This window comes from Psammomys obesus, unplaced genomic scaffold, assembly GCF_907164565.1.
Source record: "Psammomys obesus unplaced genomic scaffold, mPsaObe1.curated_primary_1811, whole genome shotgun sequence".
In the NCBI taxonomy this organism is placed as follows: domain Eukaryota; kingdom Metazoa; phylum Chordata; class Mammalia; order Rodentia; family Muridae; genus Psammomys; species Psammomys obesus.
Window position 1 is genome coordinate 26765039 of NW_026596073.1, and position 15155 is coordinate 26780193.

The 15155-nt window shown below is 41.9% G+C and overlaps 1 non-coding gene across 1 annotated transcript; it reads left to right on the plus strand.

Annotated features, from left to right (window-relative positions):
• Positions 1–7809: 7809 nt before the first annotated feature.
• LOC129690540 (U6 spliceosomal RNA) lies at positions 7810–7916 on the plus strand. The gene has a single exon (XR_008722298.1). It is a non-coding gene; the product is annotated as a U6 spliceosomal RNA (small nuclear RNA).
• Positions 7917–15155: the final 7239 nt, after the last annotated feature.

Here is a 15155-nt window from a genome sequence, read left to right on the forward strand (position 1 = left end):
AGTACACGTACGTCTACGGAGGCCCAATGCTCACACACAGAAAACAGTTTTAAAGGCATTAATGGCCAAAAAGAGTAACTAACAGTGTAAAAGCCCAGTGCTAGGGTTCTAGTATTTAAAGCAATACATTCATCAAGCCTTATGGGTCATCAGACATTATGAACATATTAGTTACTAAAAGCATGGAAAATAATCTGGTCTAATACTGAGGGAACCTGAACTTAAAGTATATGGATGACACATTGTTATATTTCAACATTTAAAAAACTATACACCACAGATAATTAATTACATTAAAGTAATTCAAATCCATGCATGTCATTGAATTCTTGAAATGTTTAAAAAGAGCAAAAAAATAACAATTCCTGCTTTATGTCTCTCTAATCTTTCTTCTGTTTCTAGATGTACTCATTGTTAATATAGTGACAGTCCTCAAATTCTATACACATTTTCACGTGTCATTTTTTTTAATAACATGATTTTATTAAATTTATTGTTCTGCTACATGCTTTTATTATTCAATGGCATGTGTTGGGAATCTTTTCCCTAAATGACAGCATTCTGCTCATACGGCTTTGTGTTTTTAATTATGAATATGTTTAACCATTCTTTTGCTAAAGCAGGTTTAGATTCTTCCTTTCTTTCACTCAGCAGAGAATGGTTTAGTGATCATTGTTGCACACACATCTCTGTGCACATGAGCGACTCTGAGTAGTCTATATTCTAACTTAAACTCCTAGCAGATCATCCCCAACCTTTTCTCACTACATACACCAAAAAAGGGAATGCAGTGCTACCCCCACAGAAAAGAGAATGTTTCGACCTTTTGTATTCTTTCCAACAGAGGGTGAGCCTTGTCTTTGCCTTGACTTTACTTCACCATTGTAGTGTGTTTATTGGCCACTTAACTTCTCTTTCTCTACGAGGAAGAAGAAATGTATCTTTTGTGGCCACTAATGTTTTCCTATAGAAAAAAAAAGTGAAAAGAAAGACATAAAGATACTAATAGTGTTTGCAAAAAGAGGTAAAACAGATAAGTTATTTTCCACTATTTTGAAATTTTAATGTGGTTACCTTAAAGATATTTTTAAAAGGTAGAGTCACAAATAGCTGTCTGGATTTTCTTTAGATACTTGCGCTCTCTCACAAGCTGGAGGGAGGAGGAGGATGACTGTTGACCAGAAGGAAGCCCAGTTCTGTTATTGGCCATGGGAAGATAGAATCTTTGCTTACAGCTGTGCAAGGTGGGAAAGTTGAAAACGCAGAGGTGTATCCAAACCTTCTACAGCAGCAGGTCACCGCTAAAAATCTGGCACCAGCATGCTTTGCCTATCTGTGTTTCCAACTGGTGAAATTACACGAGTGAACCTCAGAAGAAACCTCCAAGAAAGAGGGACTGAATTGTCTTCTTGAGAAGAAGGGCTATGGTGGAGGAAATGAGTCCTCATTTGTCATTTTTCTCCTGTCCAAGCTTCATGGACATTCCCGACTCCTGCAGCCAGTCACTCTGGAATAGATTCTGCTTGTGGAGAAAAGGCAGAGGAGTGAGCTCCTGCCAGGTGGTCAGGCACACTGGCTTCAAGCCTCAAGAGGATTCTGTTCATTCCTCATTGTCCTTTGGGGGAGGGGGAGGAGGAGGCTCTACACACCTGCGGGCCACAGGATGTAGAATGAGGTGTCAGGCTGGATGATGCTCGTGTATACAGATGTTACAATAATTAGGACATGAGGCAAAAAACAAAGCTCAAGCGGGGGGCTAAATGAAGGTACCCCTAAGATGAGACAGTGCTGAAGTGGGTTTGGGAGTTAAACAGAGTTGGATTTGAGTTCTGGACTCCTTGGTAAAAGTTCATTGAGAATCTCTGCAATCACATTCATTTTACTCTTTTTTTTTTTTTTCAAACTAAAAATGGAGCAGATAATACGTGGGATAATACAAGTGGTATGTGGGCCACGTTTGGGAGAATGGAATGAGATAATGTCAGGAAAGTGTTTTGAGCAGCATGCCACACAGAACACTGCTCAATAAACTTTTATTTCAGTGTTACCAGTAGGTTAGGCACGAATCATCACCTAGTCATCGAAAATGAAATTTGAATTTGGGTTCCTGTCCTGAAGGCATGTGAAAGTCTTCATTGGCTATTCTGCTCCATGCCTGGTCCAGCTGCATTCTGGCCTGCTCCCCCAATCCTTCAAGGGCTCAGGACCAGTCAAAGGCAGTCTGAGGTTGAAAGCTAGACTCTGGGGCTTCTGTCTTCTGAAACTCCTCTGGTGTAAAGATGCATAGGCTGCAGAACTGACACTGAGGAAAATGCACATCTTGGTGCAGATTGGATGGAAAAGGGGGGAGGGGCCATCAGAATAGTAATAATAGAAGAACTCACGGAAGGAAGGGGGAAGATTGGAAAAGAGGAAGGAAAGAATATGGACAAAGGGTGGGAGAGGCACAGGGAGAAAACATGAAGCACAGGGAAGAAAAGGTAGAAAGGAGGAAGGAAATGGAGAGGAAGGACTAGGGAAGTGCTTGCTTCTGACAACTCAGAGATCTCCTGGAAGGAAGGAAGGAAGGAAGGAAGGAAGGAAGGAAGGAAGGAAGGAAGGAAGGAAGGAAGGAGAGTACTCAACCAGCTTACTGTAATGCTGGGCACCTCTCTCCATTCAGCTGTCTTCAGTTTCTGCCATTTACAAAAATCTGTCAGCTTTGCCTCATCACATATTATTATTACGCATTTCCATAAGACAATGCCCATTGATTTGAGCTTACTGAAAAGCTTCCGGTGACTTTTACAAGTTGCTTCTAAGACAACCTACTTGTAGAAAAAGCTGGTATCTTTCACCACGAACTAAAATTTGCAGAGTTCTTTGGGAACAACTTCATGAGTGTGCCAGATTTCTCCAAATGACTCAGATGACATAGAGAGGCTGGGTTATATCTGCTGATGAAAACAACTCAGTGTAGTTGACATTTTAGAATTATCAGTGATGATACACAGCACAGCACATTTGACATTTTAGAATTATCAGTGATACCTTACAGGTCTTTTTTCACAGCAATCCTATGGAGGCAACAGCTTTATTATCTTTATTAAAAAAAAACTTTAAAGTTTGTTTTGTTTTTGATTGGTACACAATATTTGTACGTATTTAGGAGTTACAATACACTGCTTGGATTTGTGCATATAGTGTATAAGGATCAAGGCAGGGTAATTAGCATCTACATTACATGAAATTTTTGTTTCTTTTATGGTAAGTTCCTTCAAAGTCCTCTCTTTCACTTTGGTAGATGTATTGCGTTATTGCTTTGTATCAGCCTGCTGCTCTATAAGATTCCGGAACCTGTTCCTGACTAATACACATTGAACTCATTGGCCAACCTTTACATACACTTTCCCTCCTGCCTCTCCACCCACCCTTCTGCCTCTGGTGAAGTAATTCTGCCCACAGCTTCCAGGAGATCAACACTTTTAGATTTCATATAGGAGTGAGGTGATGCAGCGTTGGTCTTCTGAGCCTGCCTTATAAAATGTCAAGTTTAAAGTCATGAGATTACAGACAGCCGCTGTAGGCCCGAGAGGAGCCTGGAAGGGCTTACAGTAGACACCCTAGAGCTTCTTAAAGACACATGCTGCCTTTCCCAGACATTCCAGCTTCAGTGAACACTTTAGATGAAAAGCGGTGATTGAAACGGGAATGTCTGAACTCAGCAACTTAGAGTGAGAATGGTTTTGTCACACAGCCAAAAAGGAATATGTCCCCCACTCCACTCTTTCTTCCTTTCTTTTTCCCTATCAGTTTCTTCCTTCTATCCCACTGCACTCCTTGTATCTCTCTACCCTTTGTCTGTCCCTCCCTTTCTCCCTCCCTCCCTCTCTCCCTTCTTTCCCTTGACTCTAAAACTGTCCCCTTTTGGTACTCTCCTTTATAGTTCCTAGCCTTCTTCCAGCATATCCTAAGATTGCCATTCTCCTCAGTGTGAGCTATGCAATCGATCTTCTCTTCAGACCAGAAGAGTCTCAGTAGGTAGAAGCCAGGGACTCCTGCCTCCCCATCCCCCCAATATCAGAATATCCATGTCTCTTATCAGCTTTCCTGACATGTTTGTGAGGCTCCCTGGAGTTCAGGTTAGTGTTGTCTGCCCTTATCATTCAGTAGTTAGTCAGGGTCTTACATTTCCTACTTTGAGAATAGAAGATAAGGCAACTATGACCACATTCTCATTCTCAGTATTCTAGAATGCAATCAGCTCATTTCTGCCACTGTCCAACCTTGGCATAGATGCTTAGTGTGGCTGCTGTCTGTCTTGCTTTGGGCTTCTGCTGCCTGGCATGCTATGTGTGGATGCCTTGTGGTGAGCAGATCTTGGATCATGGCGCTCTGGTACATATTCCAATCAGCAATTTTCTGTTAGAGCCACCCCAAACCCACAAGTATTTTTAATTTAATTTTATATTTATTTTTTACAATTTATTCACTTTATATCCCCACTGACGCCCCTTCCCTCATCTTCCCCCAGTTCCACCCACTTTCTCTCTTCTCCCCCTATGCCCTTACCCTAGTCCCTTGGTAGGGGTGGACCTCCTCCCCTTCTATCTGACCCTAGCTTATCAGGTTTCATCAAGGCTGGCTGTATCATCTTCCTCTATGACCTGGCAAAGCTGCACCCCCTACCCCTAGGAGGAGGTGATCACAGAGTTGGCCACTGAGTTCATGTCAGAGAACCTGTACACTTTACTAGGGAACTCACTTGGAAACTGAGCGACCAATGGGCTTCCTTTGACCAGAGGGTCTAGGTCCTTTCCATGCATGGTCCTTAGTTAAACAGCAACCAATTAAGTAATCCAATTAAAAAATGGGGTACAGAGCTAAACAGAGAATTCTCAACAGAGGAATACCTAATGGCAGAGAAACACTTAAAGAAATGCTCAGCATCCTTAGTCATTTGGGAAATGCATATCAAAACCACCCTGAGATTTTACCACGTATCCATCAGAATCATTAGGATCAAAAACTCAAAGGATGATGCATGCTGGAGAGGTTATGGAGAAAGGGGAACACTCCTCCATTGCTGGTGGGAATGTAAACTTGTACCACCACTTTGGAAATCAATCTGGCACTTTCTCAGAAACTTAGGAATAGTGCTACCTCAAGATCCAGCTATACCAGTCTTAGGCATATACCCAAAAGATGCCCCACTATTCAGTAAGGACATCTGCTCAACCATGTTCATTGCAGCTCTATTTTTAATAGCCAGAATCTGGAAACAACTTAGATATCCCTCAATGGAGGAGTGGATACAGAAAGTGTGGTACACAATGGAATACTACTCAGCAATTAAAAACAAGGAAATCAGCATCTGCATTGATAGTCTGCAGGGCAGAACCTTTGGGCAGAGTGCAAGGAATCTTATGAAAGAAGTGGGAAATAGTAAGATCTGGAGAGGACAGGAACTCCACAAGGAGAGCAAAGAACCAAAAAATCTGAGCAGAGGGGTCTTTCCTGAGACTGATACTCCAACCAAGGACTATGCATGAAGATAACCTAAGACCCCTGCACAGATGTAGCCCATGGCAGTTCCAAGTGGGTTCCATTGTAATAGGAACAGGGACTTTCTCTGACATGAACTGATTGGCCTGTTCTTTAATTACCTCCCCCTGAGGGAGAAGCAGCATTACCAGGCTAGAAAAGAAGACAATGCAGCCACTCCTGATGAGACCTAATTGACTAGGATCAGAAGGAAGGAAAAGAAGACCTCCCCTATCAGTGGACTTGGGGAGGGGCATGCATGCAGAGGGTGGAGGAAAGGAGGAATTGAGACAGGGAGGAGGAGGGAACCACAGGGGGGATACAAAGTGAATAAAGTGTAATTAATAAGGAATTAAAAAAAAAGAATAAAAAAATTGTGAAAAAAAACCAAAGAAATCCTCTCTCTGTGTCTCTCTCTTTCTAATGTCCTTTTTACTGCAAAATCAGAAAGGGCTCATTAGTTTTATTTGGAAAACCTTTTAGCTCTTTATATAAACTGACTTGCAACCTTCCATCAAAGTTTTGGATATCAAAGGCTATTGTTAGTGACAGAGAAATTTTCGTTATACTTCTGCCTCTATGGACTTCAGGAGAAGTGACTCAGCTTATGTCCTGTGCCCTGGGATAGCGCTGAGTTCTGAGCTGATTCCAGTCAGAAAGAGGCCGCTTTAGTAAGTCAGTACCTGATTCTCTGCTTCATCCTCCCTTAGCTGTCAGTGTGGTGGACATAGAGCACATCCCTTTCCTCTCTTAGGAAGAAAATATTTTATACTTAGTTAAACTCCATTTGTCTTAAAATTTAAGGCAACCTATTTCAACCCGGGTTACCTAATTATACATAGATAAATTATAATGAAAATCCCAGAGTTCTTTTTAAGGAAAATTTTATTTTACTAAAGAACAATCTACTTATGTTGAATGGCTGATTGAAAAGTAAGGTTTTACCCTGAATAGCTTTAATCTGGGTTGTTAAATATGAGAATGCAACATATGGACAAATCTCATTTACCTGTGAACATCAGGTTAGCCAACATGATGAAGGCAGGTTTGAAAAAACATGGCTGGCCTCCTACATTGAATCTTCCTCTGTGCAGACCCTTGGGGGCTGTCTCAGCCCACACAGCCTTATTATCTAAAAAAAAAATTATAGGTGTGTTTACATTGTGAGATTACAAAATAAATGTCTGAGTCACCTGCAAGAGGATTAGCAGCAACCGTGTGGGATGTGAGTGGGACCTGCTATGGGAGAACCACACTAACAGACTCAGTCCACACAGCAGCCTTAATTTATGTCGTCTAGGTGACCGGTGCCCATGAGGTCTGTGTACTTTAAATCAGCCATCCCTGGTGCTTTGTTCTTGGGAAACATCAGCGCATTGAAGGAGAACATTTAGGAGAGCCCCAGAGCACACAACAGGTGTCAGACCTAGCCACTTACAGCAGAAGCCCTCTGGGATTCATAGGAAATGGGAACACATGTGGTTTATCAGGCCAACGGTGGCAGCTAGGAAGACCGGACTAAGTATGGCTTCTGTGTTCAGGGAGCTCTATGAGGAGCGTTTCTCACAATATAGGTGGGTGAGGAATAACCAGTTCTCCGAATAGACGTTATCCCAAGACAGAAGATGAGTCCACGGGAGTGCCCTTCTGCAGAAGGAGAACCGGCCACGAGAGTGGGGTAAAGAAGTCTCGATTCTGCGATATGAGACAGGCTCTTTTGATCCTTTCAGATGTTGGGAACTGAGCAGGCAGACAAAGCTGCCGGCCAGCTGCTGGCATTGCTGTGTGTTAAAAATGGTGTGTTCCCGATGATGATGATGTTATTCCTGTGTGATTCCTGCTCTTGGCTGCACCTGCACCTCGAATGCCCAGGAACAGCCCTGAACTAGGTGTGAACACCACGGGGTTGGGAGACACGAAGCTCCTGGCAACACTCTCTCCATGAAACACCTAGGTCTCTGCCCTGTCTGGTCAGGGTAGACAGCTTCTCTGAGGAGACAGGTGCCAAAGACCCCAGGCAGTATTGCAGTCATTATCAACAGCACCAGAGGTAATCTTCATCACTTACCAGGACTCTACTCCCACTGTCGGAGTGACCATAGACTGAGAACCCTACACACTCCTGTGTTTCCACCACACCATCCTGCGCTGCTAGAGTGTCCCTATTCTTTATGACCTGCAGAGGCAGTGATCTCTCTCTCTGACTCCAGCATAGTAGGCACTGGGCTCCAATGGACATGATCATAGATGACGCACACACTCACACTAATTATGAAAAAGAATATAGTGCTGGCTTCGGCAGCACATATACTAAAATTGGAACGGTACAGAGAAGATTAGCATGGCCCCTGCACAAGGATGACACGCACATTCGTGAAGCGTTCCGTATTTTTAATTAGGGAATCATGAAATTTGCGGGTAAATGGTGGGACCTGGAAAGGATCACCCTGAGTGAGCTGTCTCAGAAACAGAAAGACACACACGGTATATACTCACTCATATAGACATGTAATATAGGATAAACCTACTAAAATCTGTACATCTAAAGAAACTAATCAAAAGAGAGGACCCTGACTAAAACGCTCAATCTCCATCCCGAAAGGCAAAGAAGATGGACATCAGAAGAAGAAGAAAACAGGAAACAAGCTAGGAACCTGCCACAGAGGGCCTCCGAAAGGTTCTGCCCTGCAGACTATCAAAGCAGACACTGAGACTTATGGCCAATTGTTGGACAGTGTGCATGGAATCTTATGTAAGAAGTGGAAAATAGTAAGATCTGGAGAGGACAGGAACCCCACAAGGAGAGCAACAGAACCAGAAAATTTGAACACAGGGGTTTTCCCAGAGACTCATACTCCAACCAAGGACTATGCATGGAGATAACCTAGAACCCCTGCACAGATGTAGCCCATGGCAGTTTAGTGTCCAAGTGGGTTACATAGTAATGGGAAGAGGGACTGCCTCTGACATAATCTGATTGGCCTGCTTTTTAATCATCTCCCCCGATGGGGGAGCAGCCTTACCAGGCCACAGAAGATGACAATGCAGCCACTCCTGAGGAGATCTGATGATAGACTAAGATCAGAAGGAAGGAGGACCTCCCCTATCAGTGGACTTGGGGAGGGGCATGCATGAAGAAGGGGAGGGAGGTTGGGATCAGCAGGGGAGGAGGGAGGGGCTTATGGGGGAATACAAAATGAATAAAGTGTAATTAATAATAAAAAAAAAAGAGCTAGTTGGGGAATAGGCCTAAGCTCAGGCCAAAGTTTCATGATTAATGAAAGCCTCCGTAATCATTATTCGGGAGTTGGTGCTCAAAAAATAAAAATAAAATTAAAAAAGCACCTTTTAAAGAGAAAAAAAGAATATAATTATTGTAAACTCATGTGCATCCTATTTTAGGTGATCCAATTTTAGAAAACAAACACGATAAACATAAAGGAAAAGATAAGCCCAATACAGTATTTATGGGTGGTTTTAAATCCCATACTCACAGATGGCTGTGCTGGCCACTTATACTAAAAATCCAACAAAGATTATCAGAGTCGAACTACACAGTAGCTAAGTGGATTAGGCAGATACGCATTCCTACAACCTGAAAACCAACTGCCGATCAGTCTTCTGACCTAGGGCTGGTATTCAAAGTAAAGTTCACAATTAAAAATATAAGTAACCCCATATAAAATGGGCAAGCATATTGAAAAGATGCTCCTCAGAAAAAGCATGGATACAGTAATCATACCTGTGACCCCATCCCAGCATTCAGGGGGCTGGAGGAAAGAATATTAGTGAGTTTGAGACCAACCAGTGCTACATGGCAATATTGAGAGGTGGGGAAAGAGAATGAATAAATGAATGAGTGAATGAGTGAATGAATGAATGAGAGGGAGAGAGAACAAAGGAAGGAGGGAAGGAAGGAAAGAAGGAAGAAAGGAAAGAAAGAAAGGAAAGGAGGAAGGAAAGAAGGAAGGAAGGGAGGAAGAGAGGGAGGGAGGGAGGAATGAAGGAAAGAAGAAAGGAAGGAAGGAAGGAAGGAAGGAAGGAAGGAAGGAAGGAAGGAAGGAAGGAAGACAGAGTGCTATGGGCTGTGGTCAGTGCTCATTGTGTGCTTGTGTGAAAATAATCACTCTGATGCCTGTGAGTACGTGAATTCAAAATGTGTGAAAAGATATAAAACAAACCGTGCATATCAAATGAAGTATCTGCCACTAAATCTTCCAACTGGAAAGCCCAAGTTCATTGAATGACAGGGATGGCAGAAACAAGACACAGGGTCTTAGCTGAAAATGTACCCAGTCTTGGAGGCTGGACTGACAAACGATCTGAAAAGTCGTTAGCATCAGATGACAGGTAAAATGTTAACGAGGCTAAATGTGTGGAAATGGCTGTTGGTGAGGAAGAAGATGGTCGGTATTCTCAATGTCATTTAGAACCTCCAGTGGTTTTGAGGATTCAGCTCATTTCTTCATGTTCTCATTGAGTTGAACCCTGTGAATTTGCATGGGGTGGTGACAAGTGTTTGTTACTGTTTCCAATACAGAGGGGACCTCCCTCTTTCCTGACGAGACACACACAAGAATGTCCCAGAGCTGCCCCTTCTGTACCCAAGCTTTACTCTGTGAAGGAAGACAGCAGCAGGTAGTGCCTGGCTGGTTGGTACTATCTTCCCTGGCACCCCACAGCCCAACCCTAGCTACAGCTCCACACTCTGGCTTAGGGGTCACAATATACCCCCGAAGACAACAAAATCACCAAACAGCAGAGTGATCAATCCTTCCTGCCCTTCCAATCACGTAATAAATGGCACCATGAGGTATCCCAAGACTAAGTAAAATCAGCAGGCAGAGAGACAGGTCCCTAAAACTGTGAAACTGAGCAAACTGTGAAAATGGGTCAGACACTGAGGAAAGAGCTCAAGTTTCTATCTATTCTACCTGGCTGAGTAGGGTAAAACCAAACTATTAGTGGCACCTGGCACTGCCTCACTTATCACAGAGCACAGGGTGAACACAGACAGCGTGCTGGGACTCACCAGAGCCCTGTTTTCTGGATTGGAGATTTGTCCCGAAGCTGTACTCGCAAAGCATTGACATTCCTTCTTCTTCTTTTTTTCTTTTTCTTATTCCTTTTCACAATCATTAGCCAAAGATTTTAACTGTGGCAGAAAAGTAGGGCAGCATAGTTTTTACTGTCTTAAGAAGTGACAAATCTATCGAAGGAAACTTAGTATAGATACAGGCTCAGTATAGACACATGTTCTGTGCTGACATGAATCTTGTAGATTTTGTTGCTGGCAAGAACCTAAGTCACTTTTGTGCAGCTGAAAAGTTAATGCCAGGACCTGCTATGCTGTCTTATTAGGTGTTAGCCAGGCTTTTATCTATTGGCAAATTACCTTCATCTTACTTTCGAGTTATTGGACCCTATAAATACTCTCACATTCTCTTTTGAGATGCACTTGCCATGTTCATGGTCACCTTATTCCTGAGAAGAATGTCTGCTCTTTATTTGCATGAGAGTCACACTCACTGCTTCTCAGAGGCTACAGCAGAAGGTTGGAAGCATGGCCTTTGCTTTGGTTGTTGGAAGTGAACAGCCTCCATTGAGATTGTATGTATATGGATCATGCCGAAGGCAGTGCTGAATTCCCTTGCAGGCCAGGGAAGTCTCTGCTACTGGATGCATGGACAAAGGGCCTTCTAAACCTGAAACAGAGCCGCCAGCCTCCTCATGCACAGCAGAACTAACGGGAGTCAATGGACAAGTGCGGTCAATGAAGTTTGTAAGCTTGTTTGCTAACTATGATTTTAAGAAGTGCAGGAATGCAATAATGGTTTTCATGAATAGAAAGCTACCTGGTTTCTGACAAAGATACCAAAAATATACATTTGAAACAAAAAGACATCTTCAACAAATGGTGCAAGGAAACTTAGATTTCAATATGCAGAAGAATGAAACTGTCATCCCTCACCCTGCACAAAACACAACTCCAAAAAAATTAATAAGGACCTCAATATAAGATTTATTAATCATGGGACCTGGAGAGGTAGCTCAGTGTTAAGAGCCTTTGCTGCTTTTGCAGAGGACCTGGGTTCAGTTCTCTGTATCCATGCCGTGGCTCACCATAGTCTGTAACTTCAGACTTCCATGGATGCCAGACACACATGAGGTGAGCATGCATACATGTATGCATTCATACATATACATAAACTAAAAAAATGAATACATCTTCTAAAAGGAGACCTGCTATGTAAAACGGCTAAAGAGAAAAATAAGGAGTAAACATCACTGTAAAGGCAGACCGTCTAAACAGGTACCAAAGCTACTTTGGTAGCTTAAGACGTAAGACCAGCAATGACAAGTAGAATCTCATAAAACTGTAAAGATTTTGTACAGTAAAGGAATGTGCCATTTAAGTGAAGAACCAGCCCACTGATGGGAGGGACTCTCTGACAACTATACGCCTGATATAATATTATAAATGTCTAGAGTATACAAAGAACCAAGACATTAACCTCTGTGGACCCTAAGTAAATAATTTAAAATGGGCTATAGGATTAAACAGAATTATTACAATAAAACGAAAAGAAACAAACAGTAAACACTTTTAAAAGTGTTCCCCTACAACAGATCCCTACATCAGAGAAGAAGAGCTGGAGATGTTGTAAGAGCCAGAGGAGCAGGGCACCACCTGTGAATTGGTGTTTTCCATCTACAACAGGGAATCTATACCCACGAAATTCCAACAATATAGTTGCCTAAACAAGACCTGTACGATGACAACACCAGCTAGCATGTCAGTGTGGCGTGACAAATCTCTCAGGGTCCTATTCATGGACAAAGTGCTATAGGCTCCTGAAGGCAGGAAACCCAGTCTTCTCCAATGATGAACCTCCATTAAGTTATCCAATTTCAAGAGGTCAGCTCTAAACACACATGCATGCAAGCAACACTAAATGAACTCAGCTGGCTATATTAATATACATGTATGTATGTATGTATGTATGTATACATGCATGTATCTGTAATAATAATTAAAGTAGAAAAGGTCATGAATTTGAGAGACAGACTGTTTGCATATCTATGTTCATTGTTGCTCTGTTCATAATGGCTAGGAAATGAAATCAGCCCAGAAATTCATCATTATACGTATAATGAAAAAGTCATACATATACATAATGGAATTTTATTCAGCTTCAGATATAAGCGAACTTGGGATCTGGAGCGATGGCTCAACAGAACTTGCTGTTTTTCCAGAAAACCAGAGTTCAGTTCTGAGTACCCACATGGGTGACTCACAACCGTAAGTCTAGGCTCTACAGGGTCTGGTGCCCTCTTCAGACCTCCACAGGCAAAGAAACCATGTGTGCATAGGCATGGGACACACAGAAACACACACACACACACACACACACACACATACACACACACACAAAGATAAAAAAGTTTCAAAAATGAAATTATTAAATGTTCAGGTAAGTGGATGGAACTGAAAAAAATAAACTTATTGAGGTCATCTAAGCCACACACACATGTTTTCTCTCACATGTGGATCCGAGCTTTCAATCTTCTGTTTTGTTTTCTTGGAGCACTTGTGGAAGCCAGGAGGTTAAAATGGTGCCATGGAGGAGTGCCCTAAAGAAGGAGGGATAGTAGAATGTAGATAAAATGAAAGTAGAGAGGAGACTACAGAGGACAGGGGAGCTTAAGCAGGAAGTTATTGGGAGTACTGAAGGGATAAGGAGGTGGGGAGAAGGTGGGTAAATAAAAAGTGATATGTATGAAAAACCATATGGAAACACACTTCCCTTAACCCAATATAAAAATTAAGAAAAAAAATTTAAAAAGTTTCAAGAGATATAATCCTTTTCACAGAAGCAAAACATTTCACTGCTAGGTATGAGCTATTTCCATAGGAGATACTGGCCAGGAGGTCCTAAGAGATCCTCAAGACAGTACGAGATCTTGTTATTAATTTTGGTTGCCCACGAGAACTAAATGATAAAACCTTACAGAAGGTTTTATAAATGACTCCATGAACAATAAATAAAAGGTAAGTGATCTTGCCTTAAAAAAGGAAAAAAGAAGAAGCAGAAGCAGAAGAAGCAGAAGCAGAAGAAGGAGAAGGAGAAGGAGAAAATGCTAACGACATAGCATGCCAAGTAGCACGAGACAGAGAAATCCATCTTGAACTGAACTGGAGACTTCCAGCTGCCGGATAGCTTCCATAGTGCTAAGGGTGCAATGCAAGCTGCTTGAGGAGAAAGGTAAGAGCAGTCCTATCCAGATGTGGACCATAAACACTATAATATCAACCTTTCAGGCCAGGTGTGCCCACCTAGGCAATAGAGGCACAAGTATTATAGGGATAATCAGCTCCTCTTTGGTTAAATTCTAGGCCTATTTCATAGGTAGGAATCCATGTAAGGTACTGTAAACTTGGTCAAAAGCCCATAGCTGGGAGATTATAGGTCCTAGGTGGTAACTAACAGCATCTAAGTACCTTCTAAGTATCTATGTTTCTACCTACAGACAAATGCTACCCACGACACTAACCAGAGAAGCTTCTCTTTACAGTGGAAGTCTGAAGGCAAAGATTCATGGTTGCCCAAGAGTTTGAGGATAAGCCCTGGTTTAAGTCTCAGCCCTAAGCAAGACAGATTTAGTACTGCTTTAGAGCAAAGGAAACCCTGAAGGAGAGAAGGCAGAGAAAACAGAAGAGCAAATGATAGGGAAAAGGAGGTGTGCCATTTTTTATTCAATGTGGAGCAAGACAGCATGTACCAGCAAGATCACTTACCTTTTATTTATTGTTCATGGAGTCATTTATTAACTCAAAAGTGTAAATCAAGTCCTAAATAAATGCTGGGGATATAAAGATAAATCAAACTCATCCTTTGCCCTCCAAGTGTTTATGGACCAGAAATCAGACGTGTGTGTGGAAAACTACCTGTGACATAAAATAAAATCAAATAAACAAGGAAGAAATTGGAAGAGAAGAAAATAATGACTCAAATTCTCACTGAGGAGAGAAAACAGAAGATGTTTCTTTGTAGTGATTAAAGTATGATAATGGTCTGTACATAAAATGCATCTGCTTTTTAAAGTTGCAATATTTTATGGATACCAGAAAATGAGAATGAATCTCTCATACCAACTGTGTTTATGCTTTTAAAATTCATGTATCTTGCTCAGCACCTTCCTTACATGTTTTTTATTTATTTATTTTTTGTGCCACAGCATGAGAGGGATAAAAAAAAGTCTTGTGTATTGTATTTCATTCATTCATGTTTTGAGTGATATTTTAGTATGAGCATGATACACTTTCCTAATAAATTACCTGTGAACAATACCTCTCCCTTTTATCACATCCATGTGCACTTCTATCCTGTTAGAGTAGGAAAATAGAAAGAAGGTAGTTTTCTTCTCAGGATTTCAGTAGAAATCCCAGAGCCAGCTATTTTCAGAGGGACCACAGCCCTACTCACACTAGGAAGAATTTCTTACTCCATGGGATCAGGAGACCATGTTGGCTGTGCTGGCCTCATTCCTAACCTAGTAGCCTCCTTCATGAAAACAGGAATAAAGAAGAAGAAGAAGAAGAAGAAGAAGAAGAAGAAGAAGAAGAAGAA